This window comes from Papio anubis, chromosome 14 (assembly GCF_008728515.1).
Source record: "Papio anubis isolate 15944 chromosome 14, Panubis1.0, whole genome shotgun sequence".
In the NCBI taxonomy this organism is placed as follows: Eukaryota; Metazoa; Chordata; class Mammalia; order Primates; family Cercopithecidae; genus Papio; species Papio anubis.
Window position 1 is genome coordinate 73,897,561 of NC_044989.1, and position 16,056 is coordinate 73,913,616.

Consider the following 16,056-nt stretch of genomic DNA (forward strand, 5'->3'; position numbering starts at 1 on the left):
TGCCACATCTAACAGGCAAAAGAACATTTCTGGACATATAAAGGCTTATACTAATTTTCTGTGAGATGATTTTTCTTTCTAATATCCTGTATTTCCTGAGCTCCTAGTATGTGTATGCCAATAAGAGCTGGGTAAGTACCTGCATCATTAGTACAGTGCACAATAAGCCATGAAGAGTTTTGCAGGACAGATTGCAAGGAAAACACCACCTTCTGGGCCAAATAGATTATATTGGGCTCCTCTCAACTTCTGTAAAATCACTTTCTCTTATCTGCCTCTTACCTCTCCAGAAACTTATTTTTTATCTTTTCCTCTACCAAATCTCTCAATGCTAGAGTTCCTCAAGGAGTCAGAACTGGCCTCTCTTCCCTTCCTAGGTAAACTTATCGACCACCAGGGTATATGCTGATGACCAACAAATAATGTACCATTGGCCAAGACCTTTCTTCTGAGCATCCGACTCCAGCATTCAGCGACACAGCTAGCTCTTACAGCACTTTTATGGAAATTAGAAAAATGTCTCTTCCTCAAATAAAAATGTTTAAGTTACTATATATTGTAGTACAACACAAACTACTGTAAATGGTGGTCATTCTCTTCACAAATTCTCCCAGGGAGTACACACCAGCAGCAGCATGCACACACACAGTCTGCACCACCACCCCTTGTTCTCCAAGAGAGATGATCCCTCAAGTTCAGAGTTAGGTGGGGAACAATTATGTCCCTGAGAGCAGTGGGTGAATGAGCAAGCGAATCAACCTCAGAGGAGGTGAGAGGCAGCTGAGAGAGTGCAGCTACACATGTGTGCGTGTCAGTGAATGTAAATATACTTATTTTCCTGTACCTGTGCATAGCTACAGTATGTGTGAGTATAGATTTATGTTTGGGGCAGCACAAGAGTTAACATTGCTGCTCCAGAACTCTAACTAAAGATCTGGAATATTCATGCCCATCTGTGTGCTTTCAAAAAAGTATATATTTATAATGGGAACAGTGCCCCTTATAGGTGGCACTATTACCTTAACATGTGTAAATTAACTCTGCCTACATTCGATTGTAGACCCAACATCTCTATGTGGATGTATAACAGGAATCTCATTTTTAACATGTCCAAAGCAGACATTTTGATCATCTTCCCCAAATCTGCTTTTTCCTCAATCTCCACCTCAGTAAATGGCACCTCTATTCACCTAGTTGCTCACTCCAGACATTTTTTTCACACTCTTCTCCCTCACTCTCCATACTCTTATTACCAAATCTAGGAGAAACTATTTCTAAAAGGAAGTTGACTGTCCATTTCTCCCTATCTATAGATAACACTGTGATACTGATGCTACCATCTCTGGTACTGTCTACAGCAACAGCCTTCTAACTAACTGGTGTCTCTACTTGCACTTTAACCCACCCCACCATGGCTCTCTGCCTTCCCATCTATAAACCATTTCTCCATATAGTGGCAAGAATAAACTTTACAAGTGTAAATCAAACCATAATTGCGGTAGTACTAGAATAAAATCCAAACACTTTAATACAGTTGATAAGATCCTGCATGATCTTGAACCTACCTGTCTTCAACCATATCTACCCATCACTATGCTCTACGCTGTTAAATACAATTTATGGGAGTCCATTGTTTTAGACTGAGCTCCTGCACTAGGCCCCAACAGACCAAACCAAAATGTAGTCACTTGTACTAAATGCCATACAATCCAACTGAAACTTTAAGGAAGAAGGAAAGTTCCACAATGGACCGGAGTTTTCTAAAAACGAGAGATCCACAGCAACTAACTGAAAAAGGGGCCAGTCACCCTGAGCTGGTGTAACAAGGAACTTATCTCTGCTTTAATCTTTACCAGGAAAGTAACCTGATGTTAATCAATATGCTTTTTTTGGTATTACCGATGATCCACCACTTACAATGGAGTTACGTCCTGGTAAGTCCATCATAGGTTGAAAATATTGTTAGTCAAAAATGTATTTAATGCCCCTAACCTATCATAGCTTAGCCCAGCCTACTTTAAACATACTCAGAACACTTACAATAGCTTACATGTAGGCAAAATCATCTAACACAAAGCCTATTTTATAATACAGTGTCAAATAGTTCATATAGTTTATTAAATGCCATACTGAAGTATGGTTTCTACTAAATGTGTATCACTTCCATACCATCATAAAGTCAAAAAATAGTTAAGTGGAACCACTGTAAATTGGGAACTGTCTGTATTATGTTTCCTTGTTCCTGGTCTGGCTACGTTATCAGAACCAACTGCTCTCCCATGCCCAGTGCACCTTTTTCTATATTATAGAATGAGATGTTGCCTGATTCATGAATCACTACAAAAACCAATTAGATCTTCAAATTTATTGAAATTTCAACCCATGCTGCCTTCTTTCCATTTGTCACATGCATCAAGCTCTTTTCTGCTTCATGGGCTTTCCTAATCTTGTTCCCTCTCGCCAGAACATTCTCACACTCCACTCTTTGCCTACCTAATTCATCCTCATCCTCTAGAGTTCAGCTTAAAAGTTTCTTCCTGGAAAAGACCTTCAAAAGTTTGTAAAACAAAACTGGGTCTACTTGTTTATCTTGGAACTCTTCTTTATTTTCTTAGCATTTATCACTTGTAATTATGTACTTATTTATGGTCGAATATCTATCATCCAATGTGAACATAAACTCCATTATAGTTTATTTTGAGCAATACTGAAATTGTAACACCTACCACAGTATATCTGTCTGGAACACAGTAACATCTTTAATACTTATTGTTTGAATAAACAAATGAACATGAGCTGACAGCTTTCTATCATTTAAAAAAAAAATCAACCTGATCGTTGTAGAAAATTCAGGAAAGTATGAAGGAAACAATAAAAGAAAACCCAACTAAATCTGGGTTATATATCCTACTAAGTGAACATATACAAGGATCATACCATATACAGTCTCATTACTATTTTTTCACTAAAGTAGAGATATATTTTAAATGGAATTTAGGGTTTAAAGTCAGCATATGAGGTGAAAACCTTGCCATAGAGGGTCAAAATCACCCTTAGGAAGGCATATGTTGAAACTGACATCGTGCCTGCTCAAGAAACCCACCAGAGTCCATTTTTGCCTCCAGGCTTGCAACTTATCGCTGCGCCTGAATCTGAGCACCTGATGAAGTACCTGACATTGTACCAAAAAGACATTTCTTCAAACTCTAGAATCATACCCAGACAAGCAAGGTAAGATGCTTACACTATAAAAGGCAAACGAGGACTACAATGAACTTTGAGAATGAAGTTTTCCATCTTTCATTACATATTCTTCCTTAGTCATACGTTCATAAAGGGTAGAGTGCATGCACAAAACACCTGTACTTTTAAAATTCTCTTCTTTTTTGTTAAGTATATTTATTGGAACTTGCTTAAGTTAAATACATGTATGAGACAATATCAATGTATGCTAAAATTATTTATCATAGCTAAAGACATCTCACTGAATTCCACTCATCTGATTTAATTGTTTATGCTATCTTAAAATTCCCTATGTTTCTTGTTTTGTTACTTTGCTAATTTCATGTACTCAACACTGATTTGGAAGATAGATATCTACTTTTAAAACTCAATTAAGTTTTTTTGGTAACTTCTTAAGTTTTTTTAACTGTGGTAAAATATACATAAAATGTAACCATGACCGGATGCAGTGGCTCATGCCTGTAGTCCCAGCACTTTGGGAGGCTGAGACAGGAAGATCACTTGAGGTCAGGAGTTCGAGACCAGCCTGGCCAACATGGTGAAACCCCATCTCTACTAAAAATACAAAAATTAGCTGGGTGTGGTGGCGGGTGCCTATAATTCTAGCTACTCAGGAGGCTAAGGCAGGAGAACTGTTTGAATCTGGGAGGCGGAGGCTGCAGTGAGCTGAGACTGTGCCACTATACTCCAGCCTGGGTGACAAAGCAAGACTCTGTCTCAAAAAAAACAAAAAACAAAAAACAAACAAACAAAAAACCCACAAAAAAATAACCATTTTTAAGCGTACAGTTCAGTGGCATTAAGTACATTCACACTGTTATGCAACCATCACCATCATCTACCTCCAGAACTTATTCATCTTCCCAGACTTAAACTCTCTACCCATTAAATAGTAACTTCCCACTCCCCCACCCCCAGCCCCTGGTAAACACAGTTCACTTTGTGTCTCTATGAAGCTGACTTTTCTAGGTACCTCATATAAGCAGACTGGCTTATTTCAACTGGCCTAATGTCTTCAGAGTTCATCCATGTTGTAGCATGTATCAGAATTTCATTCCTCTTTAAGGCTGAATAATACTCCATTACACATATATGTCACATTTTGTTATCCATTCATAGATCAATAGACATTTGGGTTGTTTCCACCTCTTGGCCATTGTGAATAATGCTGTTATGAACATGGGTGTACAAATAGCTCTTCAAGATCCTACTTTCACTTTGTTGGGGTATATATTTAAAAGTGGAATTACTGGATCATACTATAATTCTATGTTTAATTTTTTGAGGAACAGCCACAATGTTTTGTATAATGGCTATACCATTTTACATTCCACCAGCAATAAGCAGTGGTTCCAATTTCTCCACATCCCTGACAACACTGATAATTTCCCTTTATTTGCTTGTTTTTTAAAATAACAGTGATTCCAATGGGTGTGAAGGGGTATCTTACTACAGTTTTGATTGGCATTTCCCTCATGATTAATGATGTAGAGAAGATTTTCATGTGCTTATTGGCTATTCGCACATCTTCCTTGAAGAAATGTCCATCAAATTCTGTGCCCATTTATCAATCAGATTGTTTGGGTTATTGTTGTTGAGTTGTAAGAGTTCTTTACATATTTTAGATATTAATCCCTCATCAGATAAATGATTTGCAAATATTTTCTCCTGTGAGTCACCTTTTCATTCTGTTGACTGGATTTTGTATACAAAAGTTCTGAATTTTGATAAAGTCTCACATATATATATTTCTTTTGTTGCCTTTGTGTTTTGTTTTTGTTTTTGTTCTTTGAGACATGGTCTCACTCTGTTGGCCAAAATGGAGTGCAGTAGTGCAATCATAGTTCATTGCAGCCTTAAACTCCAGGGTTCAAGTGATACTCATGCCTCAGCCTTCCAAGTAGCTGAGACTACAAGCATATGCCATCATGCCTGGCTAATTTTTATTTTTTTGTAGAGACAGGGTCTTGCTATATTGCCCAGGCTGATCTCAAACTCCTGGGTTCAGGCAATCCTCCCATCTCGGCCTCCCAAAGTGCTGGCATTAGAGGCATGATCCACCGCACCTGGCCTGGACATTTAAATAATATAATGCAGCAACTCTGGAAATCAGATTCTATTTCCATTCCAAGGTTTGGTGTTGTTGCTTTATGTTGTTTTAATAACTTCTCTAAACTAATTCTGTAAAGTCTATATTCTCTGTTATATATGGCCACTGAAGTTACTACTCAATTAGTTTAGTGATCAGCTAATGCCTGAACAGAAATTTCCTTAAATGCCTAGAACCAATAAATCTCGCAGCCTTTATCAAATGGCTCCATGCATATATTGGGATGTACCTTCAACACTAACCTAGGCAGCTGCCAACTCTACCTTAGCCTTCCCTTTTCTTCTTGTATAGACCCTCAAGGTCAGCCAGAGATAAGACCTAGTGCCTTGGGTCTTTCCCAAGCATACACAGGCCTATGCATGTATGGGGTCTCGCAGAGTCTTAGGAATATGTCAGAGCCTTTCAAAGAATCTATCAACATCTTATCCTCAAGTTTGCCTTTTAAGCTTTTCAGTCAGTTTACTGTTTACCTCAACTGTTAGTCCTCACCTCAGCCACTATGATATTAAAATACTTGTCTGTAAATGTTTTTGATAAACATCTTTCCCTCCCTTTCACCAGAGGCCTTTAGCACTGGATGGCTCCCAGTCAGGTCAAGTAAAGGTAAGCCTTTTGAGGGGAATCTTCCATGGAACCACTAGACACATCAAATTTTAACAATTCTTTGGGAAAGAAGTTTTTAAAAGAGCCCAGCTCCATTTTGCATCCTCTGGTCTTGGAAAAGAAAGCTATATTTCTTAAGTCTATCACTGAGCTGAGGTACTGGGAATGGGACTAGGGCAAGTTAAAATGCCAACGCTTACTGTTCTTAGTGGGATTTGGCCATTTTTCTTGAATAAATACTCCCTGGGCTGCCATTACGACTGGTTTATTTGCAAACATTTATCTCTTTCTTTGGATGGCTATTTCCTTTGCCCTTGTTTTTTGTCGTCCTTGTTGTTTGGATCTTATGAGTTCTATTATTTACTTATTCTCAACTAAAGAACAATTATTTGGCCCAAATATTTTCTAACAATGATGTATGTCTTGCTCCTGGCCCCAAACTCTAATTGGCTCCTCTCATATCTATAGATGCACAACATATTCATAGAAAATGGCCAGGAATTAGAACAATTCCTAGGCTTTCATCCAGTGTAGGTCTACTGGTCTAAGAAAGGATTGTTTTCTATTTCCAACTTCCTCACTCTCAGAATAGATGAAGAACATGAAAAAACAATCTCAAGTGTATATGGCAACTAGATCTCTTTTTGTCGTACTGACGCATACAATACTTTATTACAGAAAATGTATGTCTTAGGATACGGTGTGCCAGTCCTGAGTCATTTTCTTCTCCCATCACCTACACTATTCAATCTTTAAGTTAATCTCTCCAACCAGATGGAAGTGTTAGTGATGTCTATGGATAGCAGGACACAGGAGGCCTCAGAACTGGGCGACACAGCGAGACTCCGTCTCAAAAAAAAAAAAAAAAAAGTACTGGCACATCTGACCAGGTTTCTACTGTTTACAGACATCCTGTCTTCTGAACTGTAAGTAAGTGGGATAGAAGATTTTCCTACCTACAATTAATTAAGTGAACTTGTTTTCTTTCTGGTAGCCGTTAACAGTGTTTTTAAAACCATAGCCTTGCAAGGAGTAAACATTTCATTTATGGCTATAAACTTAACAATTAATCTTAACTTTTGGTGAGTACTTTTGTGGTTCTTTTTTTTTTTCAATGCTATCATTGTGAGAAATTAGGCGAGGTTGTATCAGAGGCTTTAATGCAGTTACTATCAAAAGCTAGTTTGGTTCTCTTTCAGATAAAAGTAACAAAAATGTTTGCCTAAGACCAGGAACAACTTCTCCTTTCTTTGTAATTTCTACACACATATTGATATTTATAGATAATCATGGAAAAAACAATTTGTCTAAAGTGAACCAAGTCATCTCCTGTGGACAACTCAAAACACTGTCCCACCAATCAAAACGCTACACCACACCAACTCTGCACCCTTAACTTAAAATCTTCTATAAGAAATATTTACCTAGTGTCTCCACAGGGTACTATTCATTTCCTAACTCTGCAGCTCCTCTGTAGTGGATTCACAGAGATGCTGCAGGATATTTTAAAATTCTAGGGAAAGGACAGTGATAAACTACTAGCTCAAGGTCAAAGTGTCAACATCAGATAGTGTTATGTTCCTTTCAATGCTGTTGTGCCTTGGCAAAAGCTGGATTTTTGGCAGCTGCTGTAATAAAAAGCAGAAAATAAGAGAAGGTCCAACCTCATCTCATGGTTTGAGAAGCTGCATAGTGTCCAACAGCTACACACATGTCATTAGTAAGTAATCGTGGTTATTTATGAACAAATTCTTTTTTCAAAAACCAAAACCAAAAATAAATAACAAATTTGTTAAATTAGTTGTTAGATCAAAACAATTAGTATTTATGTCCTAATTCCTTAGCTGCTATTTGAAAAAAATAATTGCTTATTATACATAAAGTGGAGAAAATAAATCAATGAAACACTAAGGGCGCTGTGAACCAAGAAAGCTTAGAAACTTTGCCCTAGATAGAGCCCACTAACCCAAATAATGATCCATACAATTTCCTTCATCAAATATTTATAAATGCCTATGTGTATATAATATATCTGATCAAATAACTCATCTATCTGAACCAGAGATCAATGTATGAAAAGTTCCATATTTCACTGAAAAATTAAAGAGCACTGGATTTTTGTCACTACAGAATCAACTAGCCAATACACAAATAAAATTTCAAATAATAAAACTTTGAATAATTTCTGCATAATACCTGAATGGGAGCTTTCAACGGTGGTATCTGATTTGGAATCCGGAGATGGAGGAATTTGTCTTAATTGTGGAACATAATACATCTTCGTACTACCAGAAGGCTTATATGGCAATAATAAAGGCTGACCTAAGGAGGTAAAAATCAGAACAATTAATACGAAAAACATTTATTAATTCACTGAACAAATATGGAATGCCTTCTATATTTCAGGCAGTGTTCATGACTTTTGGAATTTATGAGTGAACAAAGAGAAATGTATCTCTGCCTTCAAGAAGAATGAGAATTCTAGAGGAGGAAAATATACAGTAAATAATTAACATACTAAATGAGTAAATTATCCAGCATTTTAATAAATTATAAGTGATACAGAGAAAATATAGAAATGCTGAGGGTAATTAGGAATACAGGAGAAATTGAGGTTTAAATGCAGGGGAAACAGTTTAAGTAGGATGGTAGGGATAGGTTTCATTGAGATGACTTTTTAGCAATCCATTCCATATATAAATGACTCTAACTAAAAAACATCTTATCTTACATTGAACCGTAACCTGGTCATAATCAAGCCCTTATACTGGTCTTATTTTGCTTCCAGAGTCACAGACAGTAAGTCTAATTCTCATCTGTGTGACAGGGCTTCAAAACATAGTTTCCACTGCAAGAGTATGAATTTTCAATATTAAGAAAATACATAAAAGTAAAAATTACAAGGTGCTACCACTCAAGGATAATTATTATTAACATTTTAATGTATATCTTACCCATCTTTCCCTGTTGTTTGTTTACAAAGTGTCTGCAATATAGTATGCATAATTTGAAATTCAGCTTTTCTATTTTCTATTTAAAATAAAAATATTCATTTTACTTCCTATTCTTCACATTTGTATGGTTATACCACAGATTAAATATAGTCAACTCTTAGCCTAATGTTGAAAATGCAGGTTGTGTTAAAATGTTCAATTATAAAGAATTCTGTGAATAAAGATTTTCCCGTTTATACTTATTCTTCCCCATCACCCATCTGAGGTAAATTCTTTTTACAAAGTGAAAAATTACACCCTTCATGAAGTTTTTAAAAAAGTACTGACTGCTAAATTGCTTATTAATATGTCTGTGACAATTTACTCTTCCTCCAACAGCACACGTAGAGTCATTAAGAAATGATTAATTGCTAATAGGGGTAAAAGGAATCTCATTTTAAAAATATGCCCTCATCTTACTATTACGGACTTTTTTTTTTTCTATATAATAGTTTTTCTTTCATGATTGGTAGAAACTGTCAAATATGCCCTCATGTCCAACTTCCCTCCCTCCTTACATCTATACATCTATATATACTTCCAATCTCCCTCACAGCCATGTGTGAATGTGTGGGTGACTTTGATCAGTCCGTGGGAAGAGTGCGAGAATGTGTGCAACTTCCAGGCATTCCTGTAAAGTTATCCCATTAAAGCCCCCCACTTCCTAGATACTGCAGATCATGATAGCGGTAGCAGTTACTCTAGACCCAGAAATGGAAGTCACACTTCCAGAGATGGAAGCATGACAGAGCCACCAGACATGCAACTCAGCTATCAGCTCTAGACTACTTACCTGTAATTTAGGGTTTCTGTGATAAAATAGTTATACCATAGCCTAAAGTAATAAGAAACGCAATTCCCAGGAAAGTCTTGGTGGTGTGCTGGAACCAGAACCAGCTGACTTGGGGGTATGCAACCTAGTAAGACACCAGCCGAAATGGCCAAGGGAAACACTTGTGCCACTCCATACCCAAACCCAGACAGCACAGCTTGCAGCTCCAGGAGAGGCTCCTTCCTTTCACTTGGGAAGATGGAAGATTAAACAGGCCTTTGTCTTGCAACCTGGATACCAGCTCAGCCACAGTATGATAGAGATGCCAGGCAGAGTCCTGAGGCCTCCATTCCATGACCTAGCTCCTGGACAACATTTCTAGACACACCCCGGGCCAGAAAGGAACCTGCTGCCTTGAAGGACCCAGTCCTGGTAGGATTCATCACCTGCTGACTAAAGAATACCTGGGTCCTGAATAGTCAGCAGTGGTAGCCAGGCAGTATCACCTGGGTAAAACTCAGAGATGTGCTGGCCTCAGGTGTGACCCAGCAATTTCCCAGCAATGGTGGCTATGAGGAGAGACTCCCTTTGCTTGAGAAAAGGAGAGGGAAGATTAAATAGGACTTTGTTTTGCAGCTTAGGTGCCAGCTCAGCCACAGAGGAGTAGAGTACAAAGTAGGCTCCAGGAGTTCCTGATTCCAGGTGTTGGCTTGTGGATGTCATTTCTGGACCTGCCCTGGGCCAGAAGGGAGCCCATAGCCCTGAGGGGAGAGTCCTAGGCCTAGAAGCATTCACCCAAGCTGACAAAAGAGCCCTTGGGCCTTGAATGAATATCAGTGGTAGGCAGCCAGTACTCACCACAAGCCTGGGGCAGTGGTGGCCACGGGGAGTGACTTCTCTGTTTGTGGGAAAGAGAGGAAAGAAGGGGAAGAACTTTTTGTCTTGTGGCATAGATGTCAGTTCAGCCACAGCAGAATAAAGCACTAAGGTTTCTGACTTCAGGTCATGGCTCCCAGACAGCAATTCTGGACCTGCCTAGGGCCAGGGGGAAATCGCCACCCTGAAGGAAAGCACACAAGACTGCCTGGCTTTGCCACCTGCTGATTGCAGAGCCCCAAGGCCTTGAACAAACATAGGCAGTATCCAGGAAGTGGTTCCTGTAGACCTCAGGCGTGACCCAGTGTTTGCTGGCTTCAGGTCTGACCTAGAACAGTCCCACTGGTGGTGGCCACAGGGGTGGTTGTGTCACACCAGCTCCAAGCAGCTCAGCACAGAGACAGAGACTCCATTCCTTTGGGAGAAAGTAAAGGAAGAGAACAAGAGTCTCTACCTGGTAATCCAGAGAATTATTCTGGATCTTATTAAAAACTTCTGATATGGTTTGGCTCTGAGTATCCAACCAAATCTCATCTCAAATTGTAATCCCCATATGTGGAGGCAGAGACCTGGTGGGAGGTGATTAGATTATGGGTGTGGTTCCCCCACCTTGTTCTCATGATAGTGAGGGAGTTCTCATAAGATGTTGATGGTTTAAAAGTGGCAGTTTCCCCTGAGTTTTTTCTCCTGCTGCCATGTAAGATGTGTCTTGCTCCCCCTTCACCTTCCGCCATGACTGTTAAGTTTCCTGAGGCCTCCCCAGCCATGTGGAACTGTGAGTCAATTAAACCTCTTTTACTTGTAAATTACCCAGTCTCAGGTAGTATCTTTAAAGCAGTGTGAAAATGAATACAAAGAACTGGTGCCAGAAGTGGGGCACTGCTATGAAGATAACCTGAATATGTGGAAGCAACTTGGGAACCGGGTAACAGGCAGAGATTGGAACAGTTTGGAGGGGTTAAGAGGAAGACAGGAAAATGTGGGAAAGTCTGGAACATCCTAGAGGCTTACTGAATGACTTTGACCAAAATGCTGACAGTGACATGGACAATGAAGTCCAGGTTGAGGTCGTCTCAGATGGAGATGAGAAATTTGTTGGGAAATGGCATAAAGGTCACTTTTGCTATGCATTAGCAAAGAGACTGGCAGCATTTTGCCCCTATCCTGGAGATCTATGGAACTCTGAACTTGAAAGAGATTATTTACGGTATCTGGCGGGAGAAATTTCTAAACAGCAAAGCATTCAAGAGGTGACCTGGCTTATTCTGAAAGCATTCAGTTATGTACTTTCACAAAGAGAGGGTTTGAAATTGGAACTTATGTTTAAAAGGGAAGCAGAGTATAAAAGTTTGGAAAATTTGCAGCCTGACTATGCACTAGAAAAGAAAAACCCATTCAAGGAATTCAAGCTGGCTGCAGAAATTTGCATAAGTAACGAGGAGCCAAATGTTAGTAGCCAAGACAATGGGGAAAATGTCTCCAGGGCATGTCAGAGATCTTAATGGGAGTCCCTTCCATCCCAGGCCTGGAGGCCTAGGAGGGAAAAATGGTATTGTGGGCCAGGCCCAGGGCCCAGCTGCTCTGTGCAGCCTTGGGACTTGGTGCCCTGTGTCCCAGCTGCTCCAGCTCCATCTGTGGCTAAAAGGACAACAGTTCGGGACACTGCTTTAGAGGGTGCAAGCCCCAAGCTTTGGCAGTTTCATGTGGTGTTGGGCCTACAGGTGCACAGAAGACAAGAGTTGAGCTTTGGGAGCCTCCACCTAGATTTCAGAGGATGTATGAATGCCTGGATGTCCAGGAAGAAGTCTGCTGCAGGGGCAGAGGCCTCACGGAGAACCTCTACTAGGGCAACGCAGACTGGTAACATGGGTTGGAGCCCCATTAACAGTCTCTACTTGAGTACAGCCTAGTGGAGCTGTGAGAAGAGGGCCATCATCCTCTAGACCTCAGAATCCACCAACAGCTTGCACTGTGTACCTAGAAAAGCTGCAGGCACTAAACACCAGCTCATGACAGTAGCTGTGGGAGCTGTACCCTGCAAAACCTCAGGGGTGGAGCTGCCCAAGGCCGCGGGAGTCAACTCCTTGCATCAGCATGCCCTGGATGTATGACATGGAGTCGAAGGAAATTTTGGAGCTTTAAGATTTAATGACTGCCCAGCCAGGTTTCAAACTTGCATGGGGCCTGTAACGCCTTTGTTTTAGCCAGCTTCTCCCATTTGGAATGGGAACATTTATCCAATGCCTGTACCCCCACTGTATCTTGGAACTAACTTGTTTTTTATTTTACAGGTTCACAGGCAGAAGGGACCTACCTGCCTTGTCTAAGATGAGACTTTGGACTTGGACTTTTGGGTTAATGCTGGAATGAGTTGACTCTGGGGGACTATTGAGAAGGCATGATTGGTTTTTAAATGTGAAAAGGACATGAGATTTGGGAGGGGCCGGAGTGGAATAATATGGTTTGGCTCTGTGTCCCTAGTCAAATCTCATCTCAAATTGTAATCCCCACATGTTGAGGGAGGGACCTGGTGGGATGTCATTGGATCATGGGAGCAGTTTCTCTCATGCTGTTCTTGTGATAGTGAGGGAGCACTCATGAGATCTTGATGGTTTTAACGTGGCAGTTATCCCCGAGCTTCCTCTCTCTCTCCCGCCACCATGTAAGATGTGCCTTGCCCTCCCTTCACCTTCTGCCGTGATTGTTACATTTTCTGAGGCCTCCCCAGCCATGCAGAACTGAGTCAATTAAACCCCCTTTCTTTACAAATTAACCAGTCTTAGGTAGCATACTTATAGCAGTTTGAAAATGGACTAATACAACCTCCAAAGTGGTACCTCTACAAGTCTGCAAGAGCCACAGTGTTACTAGGCTTGAGGTGCCCCCTAATGGAGATAGGGCTACAGTGACCAAAAACTCAGACCATAACACCCAACTCCCTTTGAATTCCTTGAAATCATTCCCGAGAAGGATGGGTATAAACAAAGTCAGACTGTGAAGACTACAATAAATACCTAATTCTTCAATGCTCAGACACCAACAAACATCCACAAGCTTCTCGACCATCTACGAAAACATGACCTCACCAAATGAACTAAATATGACACTAAAAACCAATCCTGGAAAAACAGAGATGTGGAACCTTTCAGACAAAGAATTCAAAATATCTGTTTTGGCTGGGTGCAGTGGCTCATGCCTGTAATTCCAACACTTTGGGAGGCCGAGGCAGGCAGATCACCTGAGGTCAGGAGTTCGAGACCAGCCTGGACAACATGGTGAAACCCCATCTCTACTAAAAATACAAAAATTAGCCGGGTGTGGTGGTGCACCCCTGTAGTCCCAGCTCCTCGGGAGCGTGAGGCAGGAGAACTGCTTGAACCCAGGGGGCAGAGGCTGCAGTGAGCCGAGAATGCACCACTATACTCCATCCTTGGCAACAGAGCAAGAGTCCATCTCAAAAAAAAAAAAAAAAAAAAATCTGCTTTGAGGAAACTCAAAGAAATTCAAGATAACACAGAGAAAGAACTCAGAATCCTATAAGATAAATTTAACAAAAAGAATAAAGCTAAACCTCTATATTTCATCATATACAAAATCAAATCAAAATGGATTAAAGACTTAAATCTAAGACCTCAAGCTATGAAACTACTAGAAGAAAACATTGGGAAAACTCTCTAGGACATTAAAGATTAGCAAAGATTTATTGAGTTATATCCCACATGCAGAGGTTACCAAAGCAAAAACAGACAAATGGGATCACATCAAGTTAAAAAGCTTCCACATAGCAAAGGAAACAACAGTGAAGAGACAAACCACAGAACAGGAGGAAATACTTGCAAACTATCCATCTGACAAGGGATTAATAGCTATAATGTATAAAGAACTGAAACAACTCTATAGGAAAAAAATCTAATAATCCAATTTAACAATGAGCAAAAGATCTGAACAAACATTTCTCAAAACAAGACATATAAACGTCAAACAGGCATATGAAAAGGTGCTCAACATCAGTGATCACCAGAGAACTGCAAAGCAAAACTACAATGAGATACCATCTCACCCCAGTTAAAATGGTTTTATTCAAAAGATATACAACAAATGTTGGCAAGAATGTGGAGAAAAGGGAATTCTCGTACACTATTGCTGGGAATGTAAATTAGTACAACCACTGTAGAGAACAGTTAGTTTGGAGATTCCTCAAAAAACCACAATTAAAGCTAACATATGATCCAGCAATCCCACTGCTAGGTATATAACCAAAGTAAGTAAATCAGTATGTCAAAGAGATAAATCTGCACCCCATGTTTATTGCAGCACTGTCCACAATAGCCAAAATTTAGAAGCAACCTAAGTGCCCACCAATAGATTAATGGATAAATTAACCTATTACATATACACAATGTAGTACATACACACAAAGGCAGTACATATACACAATGGAATACTATTCAGTCATAAAAAATAATGAGATCCTGTCATTTGCGCAACATGGATGAAACTGGAGGCCATTATATATAAAGTGAAATAAGCCAGGCACAGAAACGGAAACTTCACATGTTCTCACTTATTTGTGGGATCTAAAAATTAAAACAACTGAATTCATGGACAAACATAGACAGAAAAATGGTTACCAGAGGCTGGGAAGGGTAGTGAGTGGTGTGGGGGAAGTGAGGATTGTTAATGGGTATAAAAATATAGTTAGATAATCAGTAAGACATAGTATTTGATAGCATAACAGGGTCTACAGTCAATAATTCATTGTACATTTTAAAATAACCAAAAGACAGCTAGGCGTGGTGGCTCATATCTATAATCCAGCACTTTGGGAGGCCAAGGCAGGCAGATCACTTGAGGTCAGGAGTTCGAGACCAGCCTGGCCAACATGGTGAAATCCCGTCTCTACTAAAAATACAAAATTTAGCCGGGCATGGTGGCGGGCACCTGTAATCCCAGCTACTCAGGAGTCTGAGGCAGGAGAATTGCTTGAACCAAGGAGGCAGAGGTTGCAGTGAGCTGAGATCATCCCACTGTACTTCAGCCTGGGCGACAAAGGAAGACTCCATCTCAAAATAAAATAAAATAAAATAAAATAAAATAAAATAACAAAAATAATGTAACTGGACTGTTTGTTAACACAAAGAATGGATAAATGCTTGAGGTGATGGATATCCCATTTACCTTGATGGGATTATTATACATTATATGCCTATATCAAAATAGCTCATGTACCTCATAAATATCTATGTCTACTATGTACCCAGAAGAATTAAAAATAAAAATAAATTTGTAAAGATAAATCAAGCAGTTCAAAAGAACAGTTCCATTAGAACTTTGTGCAGAATTACTTTAGAGTATAAATGTATGTGGGAATACATGATAACTTTACAATATTCACCCTTCCATCCTAGAACCATACCTTTCTTTTAATTTAGTCAATTATTATTTTCTATCTCTACAAA

The 16,056-nt window shown here is 39.6% G+C and overlaps 1 protein-coding gene across 1 annotated transcript in view; it reads left to right on the forward strand.

Annotated features, from left to right (window-relative positions):
• The window catches only part of ALMS1 (ALMS1 centrosome and basal body associated protein), a 221,054-nt gene that overhangs the window by 140,591 nt on the left and 64,407 nt on the right, over nucleotides 1–16,056 (forward strand). The window lies entirely within an intron of this gene.